Consider the following 19,950-nt stretch of genomic DNA (forward strand, 5'->3'; position numbering starts at 1 on the left):
TGCTGCAAAATGCCATACTGGAAATTTTCACATGTTCCCACTCATGAAACAAAAGGATAAAGGTGTAAATTTATGACCTCCCTTGTGTATATAACCTGCTTACACTTGTTTATTAAGTTTTTTTCATATGTAACACTAGTAATTTTGAGCAATCACCAAGATAAATACTAAATCTGTGCTAATTTTTATTTTTATTTTTTTAAGGTGACCTCTACAGTTTCCAAAACTATGTACCGACTGAAGTTGTTGAAGATCATTGTGTTTTCCCCCTAAAAGATTTGTAAAGACTTGAATACACACACAATTTTGGGAGGAAACTCACATCAAGTTTAACATCAATCTGGTACACTCATAAATGACGAAAGGTATTTTCTTTGATTATAAATACAATATTTGTTTTACTTCTCATTTTAAAATGAAACACTGTAGTGACCACTGTTTATCAGCAGATTTGATGAACTGATTTTGAAAGCTTTAAAGGCCAAATTTTATGTGCAAGTCTGTTTTAGGCTATTTTAATTACTCTATCTTAAGGCCTCTGTTAAATTTATAGGAAATGCAAACTATGCTTCCTATTGAGGTCTGAGAAGAAGCCATTCAGTTAAATCGGAACAATGGTCTGAGGACATCTTAACCACAACTTTGCTAAGTTTTGAAGATATTAGTTTCTTTAGGTATGAAATATTTTTTTGAAGGGTCTATTAATTGGTAAGAACACAATTTTCTTTGGGCAGTGGCCTCCCTAGAGAATCTCATGAAGTTATTCTATAATTCTGAATGCAATCACAGGATTAGCATTCCACATCCCTATCCATCAAGGCCCCTAAAAAGTTCCTACTAGGGAAGAAAGTATTTTTAGTGAGTTTTATTTCACAAAAGGGTGCGAAAAAGCACTTTCTGGCCTGCAAGTTAAGACTCTATATCTGAGATTTTTAAAGTTTGTTTTGCAAAAGTTAAGGATTCATTTAAATTGTCTTTGACTACTGAGTTCTAATTCTAAACTAGACAGACATGAGAAAACTAGCATGAAACTTAAAGAATGTAATAAAATTTCAAGAGAATACCAGGGTATTTCTCATTAAATTTTGTACACATAAATTAACTCAAATGGATACAAAGTACACTTCTCTTTTGACAGTTCTTGTATAACATTTATCATCAAAACCAATTAATAACTCATAGAATTCCAAAACTGAAACTGCATAGAATAAAAAAGTTCTTGCTAATACTGTACAAAGAAGATTTTACTGTTTTGAAAGCAAAACTAAACATAAGAAATGCCTGAAAGGAAAACAGAAATGTTACTCTTCCATCAATACCAGATTTTCCCAGATTCACTGTTTTGTGTCAGAGAGAATACAAATATGCAGAATTTTGTTTTTGTTTTGTGTGCTTCAACACAGAAATTAGACATCAGTGAAAATGCTAATTCTTATGTGACTTCAGAAGAGAAAAAACCCCACAACACCCCAAAGAACTAAATATGCTGCTATCCAAATGAAAGAGCATCAAGGGATGGATACTGGAATGAAACAGAATTCTCTGACACATGGCAGAATCTGAAAGAAAAACAGATAACATAATCAGTTTTTTACAAAAGCTAGTTTTAAATGGGCTGTCCTTCATTCCATATAGATTGATGGAACAGGACAGGAAAATATTTTAGAATAGTCAGAAGGGGTGAAAGTAGGAAGTAACAATCAAGCAAAGAAGAAAGAGGACCAACCATGCAAAGGCCTGTGTAGGAAGAAAATTCAGTAGAGAGAGAACAGCAAGATCCTGGGTAGTATGGTTAAAGCAACATGAACTTAGTAGAGAATGGTAGGAACTGAAGTCAGAGATAGTGGTGGGGCCCAAGTCCTATGGTGCCTTGAGTGGCCTTGAGTGGTGCCTTGAGTGGCTTTGGACTTTATTCTATGTGAAATGGAAAATAGAGGGTTTGAGGCAGTTTAAAAGTGACAGTTTGGCATACACACACACACACACACACACATGCATATTTTAATGACTATAGTTACTCTGTGAGGAATGGACAAAACAGGTAAGAGAGGAAAAGGTTGATGAGAGATGACCATGGATCAGACTACCCTGTGGTAATGACAGGAGTAAAAGATGTATTTGAAGGACAGCTGACACAAATGAATGCTTGATATGAAAGGGCAAGGTATTCAAATTGCCTCCTGGATAAGAGAAAGAATCAAAGAAACGGAGAAATCAATTTTTATCATTTCAAAGAGGGTATGTAAACACTATATCAAAATTTACTGATATGTTGTATATATTAAAGTCAATTTGGTAAATGGAAATTTAAAAAATGAATTTAAAAATAAAAGTATTTCACAATTACAAACAAAACTCACTGAATTCTTTGGTATGTACAATTTGTCAGGTATACATATCAAATGTATAGATCAACTTTGTTAACTATTTTATCTCTAAACAATTATACCAGATGATTGCACTGAGATTGTAATGATTGTAATGATTATAATGAGAAATAAAAACTGAGATTATACCACAAAGGAATATGAACAGGCATGTACCAAAAGCAATGTTTCTTAAGCCTTTTTTGAGTAAGATCTAAATAATTTAATCAACGCCCTTCATCTTTCCATTGATTCCACAAAACAAAGCAGAAAATATACATATATAGGTTAGCTTACACTAATAATCTTTTCAATCAATCTGACCCTAAAAAGAGTTGGCCTCAAAATAAAGTAGTATACGCTGACAAGCAAAATGGAGGGACTAATTTTGCTGAATTTTCTCAGCATAATTCTTCATTGTTTAATTTGAACAGGCTAGGAATTCCTAAGGCATGATACTCTCAATATTTATAGTATTTCCAAGTTAAATGCAGTAAATAATAATTATCAGAGACAAAGCATTTGCAGAATTTCAACTTGAGATCATCATAGCAAACAACTTCAGAGAAGTCCAGGTGGTATTGAAAACAGAAGGGATAAGGAAGGCTTGGTGCTTTATAAATGGTCTGGGAAAGAAAATGACAACAGTTTATAACTGGTGCTTGAAAATATGTATGTATACCTGAAAAGATAAATAGGGAAAGGTTAAAAATAAACTAAGATCATATTCAAACTATTTAATTTTTCACAAATTTCCTTCAGCAAGGCCATATATTGTCTATAATGTTAGTAAATGCTAGGCCAGGCATGAAGTCCTATTTCCCAGGGAAAAAAAACACATCCCAGGGCAGAGTGATAGTTTTCCTGTTTGTAAACAAATGTAGGTTAATTTAAAAATCTATCTCCAATCTTAAGTCAAGGTTCTAAATGATCCATGGTCATCTCTCATCAACCTTTTCCTCTCTTACCTGTTTTGTCCATTCCTCACAGAGTAACTATAGTCATTAAAATATGTGTGTGTGTGTGCGTGTATGCCAAACTGTCACTTTTAAACCGCCTCAAACCCTCTATTTTCCATTTACACAGAATAAAGTCCAAAGCCACTCAAGGCACCACTCAAGGTTCTAATATTTCTACTTGAGAGGCACAAATGAATAAACTAATCCGTAATATTTAAAAATTATTTCCTGAGTTACTTCTCTTTCTTTGTTCTATCCCTCACAGTGGCTTTCACAACTGCTTTTTCAATACCTTCTATCATCTAAGTTCTAGCCTAGATTTTTTTTGTCTACTAACTAGTCTCTCTTCATATTTTAATGAACATAGTAAGAGTATAATCTATGAATTATGCCAAAAGTTGTACTAATAAAGACAAAGGCTGAAGAAGTATTAGTCTCAAGTTTAAAAAAAAAAACAAAAAACAACTCAGTATACCTTAGGAAAAACCTGTAAAAAAAACAATGACAATACAAAAGTCTATACAGATGCTCTGGGAATACAAATAAGGGAATACCTAACTTAGAGGGGGGAAGACTGAAAGATTTTATTATAAAAGAAATGTTTGAAAAAAGCCTTGATAAAAAAGAAAGTGTGTGGGATGGGAAGAGGAAGCAAATTTTGACTTAAGAGACAGCATGTACAAGGGCTTAGAAGTGAGGAAGTACAGTAAACAATATAACTTTTAATATAGCTAATATGGAGAATGTCCAATAGGTGGTAGTGATAAGACAAAGGAGGCTAAGCTAGCAATGTCAGATTATGAGAGCAAGAGTAGGGAGTGAAAGCAGTACAAAATCTAGGTGAAGAACTAACTAGACTTCAACTAACACTTTTATTGCGGTGTCATATTAACCACCACTATATTGACTTTGTCAATCTCTTATTTTCAGATCTTTTGTTAATTTGCTCTACCTAGAGGATATAGACCAAGACACCAGAGATTGTGACTTTACATAACCTTGAAGCAATAATTATCTCAAAATCTAACACAAACCTTATGCCTCCGCTTAGTTTGTGTTGTTCATATTGCCTTATGCCTCAGCTTAGTTTGTGTTGTTCATATTGCTCATAATCATGATAATCTCTGAAAAATACCACTCATAACCCCTGTGATCTTAAGCAATTAAAACTCAGACTGATCAAACTAACGCTAAATATTTATTAAAATCATATTTTCCCATCTGTCATTATTCAGCAAAAGAATTTCCAGTATCCTTGAAACAGGAATCAATCTACTCTTATTCCTCTTAAATCTACTCTCCCACATCAGCCAGAGTAAATTTATAAAACAAAAATTTCATCATGGCACTAGTGACTGAAATGCTTGCAAACAGGGTACAATTACAAGGCCTTAAGTATTTCTCTGACCATGACTCTCTCCACAAGTACCCAGACATTGTAATGCTCATAATTTACTTAATAATAATTACATAATTTACTGAATGTAATACTCATTTTCAGATGAGAAAACTGACAACCAAAGATACTAGGTTGCTTGCCCAAGTTCATATACCTATTGATAATTTGCCCAAGATTATGTATCTGTAAGTGACAGAGATGGGCTCTGAATGCAGATAACCTACTAGAGTTTCCCCTTTTACCCCCTGTATTATCTTATCACACATATATACTAATAGTTTAATGTCTATGTTCTCCCCAAACGGTAAGCTTCATAAAGGAGCAGTAGTAAGGGGTAAAAAGAGCTCTTCAGCAGAATTATGGGAAGGGGTTGAGCAGAGGTGTAAGAAACGAAAGTCAGTCTTTAGCAGATGGACAGTAGTTGTTTTAGATAAAATTATGTTAAATAGAACAGTTATGCCACTTAAAAAGTAGTTATCAAGGGAATACTTTAGAGAAGTAGAAATAAATATTTAAAAATTATATACATCTTATTTTTAAGTTCTTTTTAAATTTAGTGAACATAATGTAGTCATTCAAAGAATTTGGATGATTGTAACAAAACTCTGACTTTCTTTATAAGCTACTGAAGCAGACACTGCAGTATTAAATATGTAGATAAATCTAGAGACTGGGTTAAAATTCTTATGGATTTTCTCTCTAAAGTAGCAAGGAGTTTTACTGCTAACATGCTTGAAACATGTTTTCTCATTATAAAATCAACAATTCCACATCAACAACCTAGAAATATTTATAACCCAAGGAATTTCTGTTTTAGCTGCCTTTTTTGGTAACAGGAATCTGAGCTCCAAACCTGCATCACAACTGTTACAAACAATCCTAATTTTATTTCACTCCTGGAAAACACATAAATAAGGAGGCTTAAATAAAGGAGAAAACTGCACATGTAATGAACACAACAACAAAACCAAAACCAAACCTAGTTTCTCAAAACAAACAAAAAACCTTAATACCTGGAAACCCTTAGGAGAACAAATAATCTTCATTTTCTCAAATAAGAAACATGTAACTTGGCGCAAGGGGTTAAGTCTCAGCACTATGAAGCTAACTGATGCCCGGCCAGGGAGGTAATCTTACATGGCACAGCAGACTTCTCCTCTCTCTCCTGCTACTCCCCTCAGCAGTGTATTTCAGTCAATCTGCCTGTTCTATTCCCCACTGTCTCTGCAACCCCCCACACCTCTGGCCTACACCCCAGTTCTTGTATGCATAAATAAATCTTTGAAAAAAAAAAGACCTCTCTGGTGGCGCAGGTGGTTGAGCGCTGCGCTGTGAAGCTGTCTGCAGCCTCTGCAGCACCGGTTCAATCCCGGCCAGCTGGGAGAGTCCCACATGGTGAGGCAGACCTCTCCTGTCTCGTCCGCTACTCCCCTCAGCAGTGAATTTCGTCAGTCTGCCTGTTCTGTTCCCCACTCTGTCTCTGGTGAATCCTCTCACCCTCCCGTGCATCTGGCCTGTACCCTGGTTCTTGTATAAATAAATCTTAAAAAAAAAAACAAAAAAAAAAACATAACTCCTGAAGTCCTATAGTTCTAGAAGAGACAGTGGCTTAATTTTTTTTTTTTAAGATTTTATTTTTGCATAGAACTGGGGTGTGCAGGACAGAGGGGTGTGTGTGTGGGTGCTAGAGAGAGAGACGGGGGTGGGGGGAAGGATTCACCAGAGAAAGAGTGGAGAGCAGTGGGTGAGACAGGACAGGTCTCCTGTGCCATGTGGGGTAGCTCCCTGGCCAGGGATTGAACTCAGGCCTTCTCTGTGGTAGCGCTGAGACTTAACCTTTAGGCAACCAGGGAGGCCTACTGGCTTGATATTTTTAATATGATAAATGTATATTGAATAGTTCATGAATCTACTTAGGAGGATTCTAAGAAATAGAGGGTTTAGATAAATTTTGAAGGTAGAATTTCTAATTCATCCACTTGAATTGATAGCATGAAACTAAAAAGTAATTGATTTCATATTTTTAGCCAGTGTATAATGTCTGATAAACAAGTAATAAAATCCTTCGTGAATACTGAAAACAGTTAACAGGTAAACAAAAGCTCAGAAAACATGTGTTCCTGTGAAATGTGATTCAGGAGAAAACTATTAATAGAAGCCTATATGAACATATCCACAGGCAGTGTTTTGCAGAGCAGATAAATGTTCTGGCCAAGTCTTTTCAGTGGCTACAGGAATATTTTTAAAACAGTATTATTAAACAAACAAACAAACAAATAGGATAACCTACAGCTCAGAAAATGAAGAAGAACACAGAGAAGACCAAATCACTCAGCCTAATCCAAAAACCTTTCACTAAAATCTGGTTCCTGCAGCTGCTTTACTCAGATGATATCCCCAAAACCATCCCTTTATATGAGACCCAAGAAAACCTATGAGTTCTCTGAGTGTTACCATAGCCTCTAAATGCCCCTATCACTTTACTCTGATCTAGTGAGAGTACGTCAGGTATGCTGCAGCCTGAAGAAACAGACTTTGTGGTTTTCCAAAATCTAAAAATCACCTTATCAATATGCTTTATATATTAAAATCTAAACCACCAACATATAAACTTTAAAAAGTGTAGTGTCATATAATTAAAACTCATAATCATTCAGAATGTGCTAATCCATTTTAGAAAAAAGCACACATACAATCATATACCCAACTAAAGAACCAACCAGAGTTGGTATGCCTTATGAGCAATAATCTAAAGTTAAGAATTCATCCAATAGGGTCTAAAATTAAAATAAGCAGCATTTTATCTTCAAATATTAAGATGCAAATTTATAAAACACAAGTGAAAGGACATTTAATAGTAAAAAGCTTTAAGTTTAGATAAAATACAAAACAAATCCTCCAGTCACAAAGGAAATTTAAAAATAAGGGTGAAATAAAACCAATCCTTAAAGGTGGGGGAGGATAAAAAGTTAACCCATCTAATAAAGAGGGAGGAAGGAACTACAGAATAAACTGGATTACGGCTGGGGGCTATCTATAGAGTTATCAGTAAATTAAAAACAAAAACAAAACAAAATTTGAGAGAGGAAAGATAAATTGCTGAGGATTCTATATTTTAAGAACCTATTTTAAGACCCCAAATAACAGGGACTTGGTGTTCCAATCGCTCTAAGCCTAACACACATTCTCTGATGAAATGATAGCATCATATGTCATATTAGTTTATTTTTCCTGGGTATAATTCTGAGTATCATTTATGTGCAAAAGAATCTAGAAATCATGAATAAGAACTATGCAAGATAGATTAGGGAGAGCTAAATTTTTAAAGCTGAGAAATGACAGTGTAAGAGGATAATATTAATAAGCAAAGTAGCGCAGACCCAGGGCTATTCTGCTAACAATTATTTTTAAAAATAATGAATTAAGGAAAAAAAACATAATGTTTGATCATATTTAGGCAGTAAGAAGACAGGCAGAAAATGCCAGAAATGTTGAAATTTTACACACAAACACACACACACACTCTCTCTCTCTCTCTCTCTCTCTCTCTCTCTCACTCAACTCTCCCCTGTTACTCATATACACATAAGAATTTGGTGAACTTATTAATTCAACAAATATTTGATGAACTTCGTATAAGATACTGTGCCTTCTACACTTTATTTAAAAAAAAACTTTCATTTATTTATTAAGATTTATTTATTTTTGCAAACAAGAGCTGGGGTACAGGCCAGAGATGTGGGGGGTGAGAGGATTCACCAGAGACAGAGTGGGGAACAGAACAGGCAGACTGACAGAAATACACTACACTGCTGAGGGGAGCAGAAGGCGAGATAGGAGAGGTCTGCTGCACCATGTGGGCTGATCCCTGGCCAGCTGGGGATCGAATTCATGGTGCAGAGGCTGCGGATTGCTTCATAGTGCGGTGCTTAACCCCTTGTGCCACCAGGGAGGCCCTTCTACACTGCTTCTATACTTACTTCTGTTAACTTCAAATCTAGATATTGGTAGAAATGTTCCAGTCTTTCTTGTTATACTTCACAGAAAGAGATGTTTGAAATTTTTATTCCTGCAGAAATTAAAAACATAGGTACTTCCCTAAAATGTTGGGAAAGAGAAAAATGGCAGATCTAAAGCTAGTGAGGGAAACTAAAACATGTCTCCTTCTAAGAGAAGTCACACAAGTCAAAATTTTAGTCTATGATATAATGTTTCTTTTTCTAAGCTTCTTCTGAAAATGAATTTTCTGATCCTACTAAATACTGTAGTAGTACCACACGAAGTTAAAAATAAAACTTAACAACGTTCTTCCGCATTAAAATATTAATGGTTTATTTAGTTTAAGGTATTCCCTGTTTCATATCTTACGAGAAGCAAAATCATTTCTTAGAGCACGGACTCCTTTACTTAATAACGAGATAGCTTAGGAGAAAAAGAATTTATAAGAAATTTATTTTTTAACAAACAAAATCACTCGCTGGTAAATGGCCCAACATCTGCCTCTGAAATACTAATGACAGTAGCATTTGTTCCTCAGCCTTTCCCACCAAACTTACCTGTACAACTTTCAACATTTGCTACTCTGGGGGTTAGAAAAATCAGAGCTGGAGGCTGAAGTTAAGAAGGAAAGGTTGGAGGTTGAGCCATGGTACCAGCCCCACACTAGGAGTTCCCCTGAGATACTACAGCAGGGTTGATAACCATAGCTCTGAAGTTCAAACTCCAGCAAACAATAAGAAAGGAGTCCAACCAGAACACGAAAAACAACGGGATTCTTCTGCTCTTTGAAAAATGAGGAAATCATGCTATAAAGATACGAATGTCCATTTTCAACATTACGACTCCCTGCTTACATCCCGATTATTTCTCAGCCCCACAATCTTCTCTCTCAGACTGATTCAAAATACTAATCAAGAAAGTAGTTGGGGAGGGACAGAGCTTTTTATAAACTTACATACTTTTCTAGAAAATGTACAAATAGGGCTAACCTGGCCACACAAAAATATCTAAGACAATGTTAAAATTCTTTGCCTGGCCACTTCTGTTTTCTTTGTTCTCCTAAGAATTCAACATTTCATGTAAGGTTCTTGTACATATTGATAACATCAAATAGCAGAATGACTACTGGACTACATGGATATTTAAATTTCTAAAAGTGGAACGGTGAGTCTGTAAAAAATCAGGGATACCTTTTGGCATAGGTGTATTTCACCGGGAGGAAATTAATTTTTTAAAAGCATTTTACTCTGATAAAAACAAAGAGTCCTCAATTAAAATAATTTTAACCATACTAGATAACAGTATTTTAAACAAATCAATCCAGTTATAGGACTTAAATAATGTGAGTTCTTGTTTTATAATATATAAAGTTACTGATTCAGAAAAACTAGATTATGACTATAAGGAATACTAAAGCAAATAAAAATAGATGCTTAAGTTATTTTATGATAATGTCTATCCAATAACATAAATATTATTGAAGGTGGCAAATGTTTTATAGAGGACTGTTAGAATTCTGAACTAAGTTATATGAAGCAGTTAAAAATGAAAAATATTCCTCAGTAAGGAAACACAGGACCTTCAAATACTAATAAACACCTTGCCATATAATTTAATTCAATAAAAACATTCAGTGACCATCTTCTATGTAATGTGCTAGATACTGCATTTCAAACACTTACATTCTTTATATACTTTGTCCATTTGATGCTCAAAATAAAGGAACATCACAAATCATAGTAGGCAGAATCACATTTACATAGCGGCTCCCCATACCATTATTATGGTCTTCAAGGCCTAAGAGAACTTACCCTTACCTCTAATCTCCTAGCATTTGCCTCTTCCCTGTGTTCCTGTCACACTAACCCCTTGCTCCTCAAACTTATAAGGAATACAATACACTCCTGCCTTCAGACCTTTGTACTTACTCCTGCTTACAGGATATCTATACAGCTTCCTACCTCACCTTACCTCAGGCAATGAGGTATGTTAGTGAGGATTTCCCTGTCTATTCTATTTAAAATAACACATTTTCCCCCTATCCATTAGGTGCTCCCTGCTTTTTATTTTCTCCACACAGCACTTATCAATATATAATGCATAATTCATTTTATTTTGTTTAATGTCTTCCTATGTTCTAAAATGTTAATTCCATGAGAATATAATTTTTGTTTGTCTTTTTGTTTACTTCTTTCTCCATAGGACCTGGAACTGTGCCTGGCACAGTTCAGACCCACAGCATGAATGTGTTTTCCTCTTACTCCATGCATGCTGTTAACTGAGTGTTATCTGACACTAACTGACCAATACAACACAAGTAGCATATGCAAAAAAAAAAGAAAAAATGAGCATAACAATTATTTTAAAAAGTAATGGAATTATGTAAAAAAATGTTAAAATTTTGTATTTCCGAAACATGAGTAATACTGTTTTATGTCTTTTCCCACTGAAGTTAAAAACCACTTCCAAAATATCAAAAAGAATACCAGAAACCTTTAGTGGTTAGCACGCTATACTATGAAAGTACCAGATAAAAACAAAAAGATTTAGAGATTAAAATTGTTTTTATTTCCCAATTTTTTCTCAAGTTAGATTATAACTAAAATAAAAAATCTTGTTTCCAGAGTATTTCAAATGTACAATTTTGTAAGAAAAGATAATACACGTCTCTTTTCTGTAACAAAATCCCACTAGAAGTATACTACTCAAAGCCACTGGGTTGCAGTGTAGTCTACAGGAATATGTACTCCTTAGTTAAATTCTTTGTTTAGGCAGTACACTGTTCAATAGTGGACAAGCCAGTTTTCAGTACAAATAAGCATTAATATATATTGGGTGCTTACCTCATAAGTACTGCTCAAAGAACTCTGTATACACCTCACTTAATCATAACAAAATTTAAGGTTGTTACTATGAAAGTGAGGTCCTCCCCATGAAATAGCTACCTCAACTATATATTATCAAGTTCTGTCCATAAACACTGTTACCATTTTTTTAAAAAGCAAACAAATTTGTTATTTGGAAATAATTTTAGACTTAGAAAAGAGTTGCAAAAATAGTATTGCTCCCATAATTCCACTTTTCCCTAAAGGTAACACAGCAATGATCAATCTAAGAAATTAAGATAATAACTAAACAACTTTATATAGATTTTACCAGTTTTTCCATTAATGTCTTTTTGCTATTCCAATATCCATATTACATTTAGTTTTATCTTTCCTTAATCTTTTCCAACATCTAACTTTACCTCAGCTCTCCTTTGCCATTCCCAACAACAATGTCATGCTAACTACACTGAAGATTGTCCTGCAATTTGCATATGCCTGATGCTATTTTCATGACAAGATTAAGGGTAGGCATTTTTAAAGCTAAACACCAGAAGTGCATAGTACATGACAGAAACATTCCAATACGTGATTGCAGATGTTAATGTCTTATTATACAGGTGATATTAACCTTTATTGGGTTAAGGAAGTTTACTTGACAGTTTTCTCCACTTTAAATTATTATTTTTCTTTTTAAATTATAAATATTTTGAAAAAAGTACTTTGAGGGCATGCAATACCTATGTGTCCTTAAATTCTTGCTCACCAATTATAGCACTTATCCATATATAGTACCTGCAGCAACTATTATTGTGAGGTTCTAATGGTGATTTTCTATTATTATTTCTTTCATACCCGTTAAGTGAATTACTCCTCTAAGTAAACCAATCATCTTTTAATTTTAGAGCTAACTCAAATATGAATACCTAACTGGCCCAAAGTGATATAAAGCAGAGAATAATGTTTCAAAAATCAGGGTTCTGCGCTCTACCACATTCTGTCGGCTTTATTACACTGTCTTTATCCTACTGGAAAAGAAGAGGTTTAAATTTTCATACCCACTAAGAAATATGTTACTACTTTCATTAAAACATGTACTATAATGTCTTTAAATTTACTGATCCAGATTAAACAAGAGATAATATACTATTCTCTGCTACTGAATAGATTTTTTTAACTAAGGAATATTAATTAATAAAATTATTACCTTAACTGAGAAGATAAATGGCTACACTGTTTGTGGGTCCATTAGATTCTAGGGAATCTTAAGTTAGTGAATTCAAGGGAGTTCAAGGGAAAAAGTCCAATGTTTTGGTTCCCATAAAATAGATTCTAGGCTATGATGATTTTATATATGATATATATGAATTCATTTGCTGATTTGTACTATTTTATATTTCTTTCCAAAAGATATTAAGTGCTGAGATCAGGTCTTAATATTTCTGTATAATAAACATAACAGAAAATACTTAAGCCTTGGCTAAATACTGGCACAAAGTCTTTTCTCTTTGACAGGAATGATTTTTCATCCATTGTCTCAACCAAAATGTAAGTTAAAAGAAATAAATTTTAAGAAATCTACTTCCAGTCAAGATGCAGGGAATCAGGCCTCTCCCTGCACCAGTCTTGCTTAAAACTTAAAAATGGATAAAATATAGTAAACAATCATTTTTAGACATCAGCAGTACAAGACCACTATGCCTGAGAGAGCCCGACAACTGTCTTTACTTATACTGAAGGAGCTTCCAAGCTGCAAGGCAGGGATAGGGCGCTTTAGTGGAGTCCAGCAAACTTTGTGATAGTGGAAGTGGAGCTGAGAGTCTAGGTAGGACAAAGCAGTTAAAGTGAACAGGAGAGTGTACCAGACAAAAGAGATGAGGGGGGAAAAGCACTCTAGAGACCTAGAAAGACTCTTGAGACTTAGCTAAGTATTGACCAGGGTATGCATTTAAGGAAATTACCAGATGCTTGGAAAAGAGACAGTAAAAACAATCTCTGACTCACAAAGGGCTATTCCAAGAAACCAGAGTAAAAAAATACTATAAATTAGGGGGTACTGGGAAGAGTACTAAGAAGAATACAGTCTCAATAGTTGGGAAAAATTTGCCCTAGACTAAAGCCTACTGTGGTTCTATGTAACAAAGTTTTAAATTAAAAAGAAAAGTTTTCCCCAAAATCTCAAAACAGATTTTAAATAACAATACTCCAAGAAAGCTCAAAAGTATTAACAGAAATATAAAAAAATATATAGCACTGAATAAGCAAAATTTCCAAGTACTAGCACCCAAGCAAAACTACCAGGCAGGCAATGAAGCAGTAAAATAAAACACATAATGGGTAAGAAATCAAAAACCAAACAATCAGTAGGAAAAAAGATCCAGAAATGACACAGATTATAGATGAGACAATATTACAAATTATAACTACATTTGTATGTAACTATATACATAATTGTATGTAAGAAAAAATAGTGAACTTGAAAATAATGCAATAAAAAGTATTCAAAATAGAGAAAAAATAGTAAAAAAAAAAAAATGCAGCAACAGCAAACCATGGGACTTCAGGTTACCTAATATAAGTGTAACGACAGATCCCAAAGGAAAACTGGGCCAAAATAAATGAAGAAATAATGGATGAAATTTTCTAAATTTGATTCAAGCTATAAACATAAATTCAAAATGCTCCATAAATCTCAAGTATAAAAGTCATAAAGAAAATTACACAAAAAGGTCTTAAAAGTAGCCATAGATTATATATTATGTAAAGAGGACCAAAGATAAAATGACATAAAACGAAGACTTTTCCAGGCATATAAACCTTAAAAGAACTCATCACCTTCAGAAATACATTATAAAACTATTTTGTAGTTGAGATCTATACTGATGGGTCTTTTTCGGTAGGACCCATATCATTGGAAAAGATTTATACTCTTCTAAAGTGTGAAAGGTTAAATAGTGAAAATTATTTTAACTTATTCATGTTTAGAAGATGTCTGAATTTGAATAGAATATCCATCTACTCTGACCCAAAAGCAGCTGTAAAGAAAAATGCTTGAAAGAAATTGGATCCCAATGTTATAAGTGCAGATATTTTGAAACAGTGATTAGTATGTCCATATTCAAGTAATGATCAAAGAAGACCAACTGAAAGAATTATGGACTGAATGACATGATAAATGTGAAAAGGTAGAAGTTCTTTTTAAAAGGGCTATCTTAAAAATATGACTAAAACTTTGGAGGAACTATGGTGAAAAGCAGTGAAAGGAATTAGAACATGTGAAATTCCTTAAGTAAAAATTTACTGACTTTTAATAATTTTGTGTATGGTTACATATACACTTTTAAAATCCTTTCAAAATTTTTTTCTAAAAGTCCTTCAGGTAGAAGAATAATATATACTATAAACAATAAATGATACTATAAAGAAACAAGGGGAAGAAATGTGAGAGGAGGAAGCAAGCAAGAGAGAAAAAAAGGGAAGAACTGGGATGGAAAGAGAAAATAAAAGAACGGGAAGGAAAAGAATCATTTAATTATAGGTGTAATAACTGCATTCAGTAAAAAAAAACAGAAATAACACTACCCACCATTACCGCCACCACTCAGTCAAATTACAATAACCAATGAGAATATATAGCATATATCTAAGTTGGAAATGCTTCCCTTACGTGAAATTTCATCCACTCCTACTCAACACAGTATTGGAAGTCCTAGCTAGAGCAATTAGACAAGAGGAAGACATAAAAGGACTCAATTAGAAAAGAAGTAAAATTATCACATGACATACTACATATAGAGAGCTCTCAAGATTTCACATAAAAATTAAATGAAACCATCAGTTTAGCAAAGTGACAGGGTATAAAATCAATACACAAAAATCAGTTGCCTTCCTATATACAAACAATAAGATAGAAGAGAAGGAAATTAAGAAAGTGATCCCATTTACAATCACACCAAAAAAAAAAATTAAAAAAAGTAAGTACCTTGGAATAAATCTAACAAAAGAGTTAAAAGATCTATACAAATAAAACCACAAGACACTGTTAAAAGAAAACAGAAGATACAAAATAGAAATATATTCTCTGCTCATGGTTTGGAAGAACCAACATTGTCAAAATCAACATTGTCTTATCCAAAGCAACATACAGACTCAAATGCAATCCAAATAAATTTATATCAATGGCATTTTTGAAAGAATTGGAACAAACACTATTAAAATTCATATGGAATCATGAAAGACTCTGAACAGGAGATGCAATACTGACAAAATGAAAGGGAATGGCAGTATCATGACTGCAGACTTCAAACTATATTATAAAGCCATAAAGTCTGGTACTGGAACAAAAACAGACATACAGGCCAATGGAATAGAACTGACAACCCAAAAATAAACCCCAGCTATATGGACAGTTAATCTATGACAAAGCAACAAGAACACACACTTAAACAAGGATAGCCTCTTCAAAAAATGATACTAGGAAAACTGGACAGCCACATGTAATGGTGAAACCTGACCACTATCTCATACTACACACAAAAATAAATTCAAAATGGACAGAAGACTTGGATGTGAGTTCTGCAACCATAAAATACATGAAAGAAAACATGGGTAAAACACTTTACAACCTAAGCGCCAGTGATGTCTTTAGGGATTCATCCTAACAACAAGGAAAACAACAGAGAACATAAACTGGGGCTACACCAAACTAAAAAGTTTTGGCACAGTGAAAGAAACTGTAACTTGGAAAGATATCTTACCGAGGGGAAGAAAATATTTGCACACCATATATCAGACAAGGGACTGATGTCGAAGATTTATAAAGAACCCACACAACTCAAGAAAAAAACAACCAATGATCCAATCCAAAAAATGGGCAGGAGAACAAAACAGTTATTTCCCAAAAGACATACACACTGCAAAAAAGCACATGAAAAAAATGTTCATTATCATTTATCAGGGAAATGCAAATCAAGACCACAAGAAGATACCATCTCACACCAGTGAGAAAGGCCCTTATCAAAAAGACCAGACACAAGTGTTGGAAGAATGTGGAGTTAAAGCGAAGTCTCCTGCTCTGCTGCTGAGAATACAGACTGGCCTGGCCTTTATGGAAAGCAGGATGGCGTTGTTTCAAAATATTAAAAATGGATCTACCATATAACCCAGTAATTCTACTCCTAGGCATCTACAGGAAAAACTCAAAAACTAATTCAAAGGGGAACTTGCATTCCTATGTTCACTGCAGTTCTATTTCCAATATTCAGATGATGGAAACCACCTAAATGCCCAAAAATAGATGAGTGGATGAAAATGTGGTATACATGCACAATGGAATATTACTCAGTGATCAAAAAAGATGAAATGCATGTTTTTTGGTGGCAGCATATTGAAGCTGGAAGGGATAATGCTAAGTGAAGTAAGTCAGAAACATAAATACCAGATGATGTCACAATATATGGAATATATAGAAACTGAACTAAGGGTCAGATAAATACAAGCTTAAAAAGCAACCCTTGAAAGCTGACTATATTAACTGAAGCATCCAGAAAGGGGAAGGGGATGGGAGTGGCATTAAGAACAAAGAGGAAAAGAAGCAAAATGGACTATGGCGGGAAATGAGTGATTTTGGTGGTATGTGCACTACGGTGGCAATTCCTGATGGGGGAATCCTAATATCACCTCATTTAAAAAAAAGACAAGGGCCTCCCTGATGGCACAAGGGGTTAAGCACACACTATGAAGCAATCCAGCAACCCACATGGCACAGCAGACCTCTCCTGTCTTGCTTTCTGCTCCCCTCAGCAGCCTATTTCAGTCAGTCTGCCTGTTCTGTTCCCTGCTCTGTCTCTGTTGAATCCTCTCACCCCGCCACATCTCTGACCTGTACCCCAGCTCTTGTATGCATATATAAATAAATCTATAAAAAAAAGAAAGGAAGAGGATGGGAGGGAAGGAAACATGAAACAACATACACACAAGGAAGCAAGGTACCACACAAAAGAACTAGCAGAAACAAAAAAAACAATAGGATGATCTACAGCAATATGCAATTGTTGGATCTATCACACATTAAATGTCAGAATGCATACATGATTAAAGAAATAAGTAAGAATATATTGAAACCCAGATCTAAACGAAGTAATCAATAATGGTAATATGTAAATAGAGGTAAACATGCAGGTATAGGAAGATAGAAACACGATCAACAAACTTGATCTAGTGAACAGAAACAAAGCAACATACCCAATGTGCATTTTGTTCAAATACATAAACAAATCATTGGTATATACAGACCATATTCTCTAGCTACAGTAAAATTACATCAGCAACAAAAAGATAACTAGAAAAATCTCATTAAGTTTAAAGAAATTAAACACTTAGGATTAAATAGCAAAACAAACCCCAAAAGTAAAAAGGGAGAAGGATATGTAAGTTGAAGAATATAAAACAAAATACATTTTACTAATTTTTAATAGAATTTTTTCATGATACAGCCGTAAGTTTATTAAATTGAGAGAACACTACTTTACAAGTTGTTTGTGTTTTTTGAGGTGTAGGATCTCTCAAAACAGGAGATCTACCACAATATAAACTAAAAAACAAAAACATAAAAAACCCACACTACATGAAGCTGAAAGCTGATTCCTTGTAAATTGTATAAAACTGGCCGTCTCTTAACAAGACTGATAAATAGGGGAAAGACACAGTAAACAAACCTTAAAAATCAAAATAATGCTTCAATAACAAAAAAAGTAACATGACAAACCTTAACAATCAAAATAATGCTTCAATAAAAAAAAATACATGAATAATTTTTTATTCTGATGTAGTACATCTACAAAAAAGATCCCACACCAAACATTTAATGGTGACAACTTAAAACTTATAAACAAGTAAGGAGAAATACTCTACTACTAACACTTTTTCTTGACATTGTATCAGAGGTGTAAGTGAGTTCAGAAAAGAAATGCAAGTTACAAAAATTACAGAAAAGTATCAAATCTATGATGGTAAGCTTATTTACATGAAACCCTCGAAGAATCTACAAATTTTAAATATTAAAAAGTTTAGCAACATCAATGGATACAAACTCAATTTAAAAAGTCAACTGTATTTCCATATAACACTAACAGCTATAAAATATAATCTTAAAAATACCATTTACCAAGAAAAGAACAAAGTACTTATGCATAAACTTAACAAAAGATTTTTAAGTTCATTATAAAAAAACACAAAACTTTATTGAGAAAAAAAGAGAAAAACTCCATATATGAATTCAAAGAGGAAGAATATCATGAACTTATTATGCATTAAATGAAAATAAAATCAAAGCAATTCCTGTATAAAATCAATACTTTTTCAATATTCTAAATTTATCACTGAATAAAAAGCCAAGAAAGTCAGGATTCATAAAGAATAAGGTGCACAGACAGGCATGAAGATTTAATGAAAAGCTACAGTAGTTAAGAAATAAGTATGCCTACTACAAACACATCACAGTAACACAATGGAAACAGATACAACAATATAAGGAAACTTGATTTACAACAAAACTAGCACTGCTGATTAGTTGAGGAAGGCAAAACAAATCAATACAAGATGCTAATATAATTATTTTTAGAAAAAAAGAAATTGGGATGCTGAACTCATACTAATCTCAGTGGCACAGGGGTTAAAGTCTCAGCACTACCAAGCTAACACCAGTTACTGTGGCAGGAGTTCAATTACCTGCTAGAGAGCGATTACCTGCTAGAGAGCTAACCCACATGGCTCAGCAGACCTCTCCTGTCTCACCAGCTGCTCCCCTCAGCAGTGTATTTCAGTAGATCTGCCTGTTCTACTCCTCACTCTGTCTCTGGTGAATCATGTCACCCCCAACAACTCTGGCCTACAACCCAGTTCTTGTATGCATAAATAAATAAAAATATATATTAAAAAAATCAATTTCAGATAAGCTTAACTATGAAAAAAATTAAAAACTTTTAAAAGGTAAAGAATACATTCATTTGCATAATTTCAATAAGGAAATAAGCCTCTCAATAAATTTGAAAATAATTAAATTTATTGCAATCTCAATAAATTTGAAAATAATTAAAAATTTGGCATCATCAAATGTCAGCAATATGAACTTGTTGAGGGAAGTAGAAATTGGTACAATCATTCCTAAAAATATATTTCTCAAAGACCTTTGATGAACTTAATTTTCCCTAAATTTTTAAAATAAGACTTGGTTCAGAATGCTTTCTTAACTTCACAAAGCTCCCTTTTGTGTTGCTTTCATGTAATGTTTAAAAATATTCCTCTCATGTTTATCTGGACCATCTCTTTTCTCTTTAACTGCATCCTGCTCAATTTTTATTTCACTAGCAGAAACTTCTTGGCAGGATCCTTGAAGGGGGAAC

The 19,950-nt window shown here is 33.8% G+C and overlaps 1 protein-coding gene across 4 annotated transcripts in view; it reads right to left on the bottom strand.

The window, feature by feature from the left end:
* CNOT2 (CCR4-NOT transcription complex subunit 2) overlaps positions 1-19,950 on the bottom strand; it is a 105,913-nt gene that overhangs the window by 41,447 nt on the left and 44,516 nt on the right. The window lies entirely within an intron of this gene.

Source organism: Talpa occidentalis, unplaced genomic scaffold, assembly GCF_014898055.3.
Source record: "Talpa occidentalis isolate TD23 unplaced genomic scaffold, MPIMG_talOcc4v2.1 talOcc4.16, whole genome shotgun sequence".
Lineage (NCBI taxonomy): Eukaryota > Metazoa > Chordata > Mammalia > Eulipotyphla > Talpidae > Talpa > Talpa occidentalis.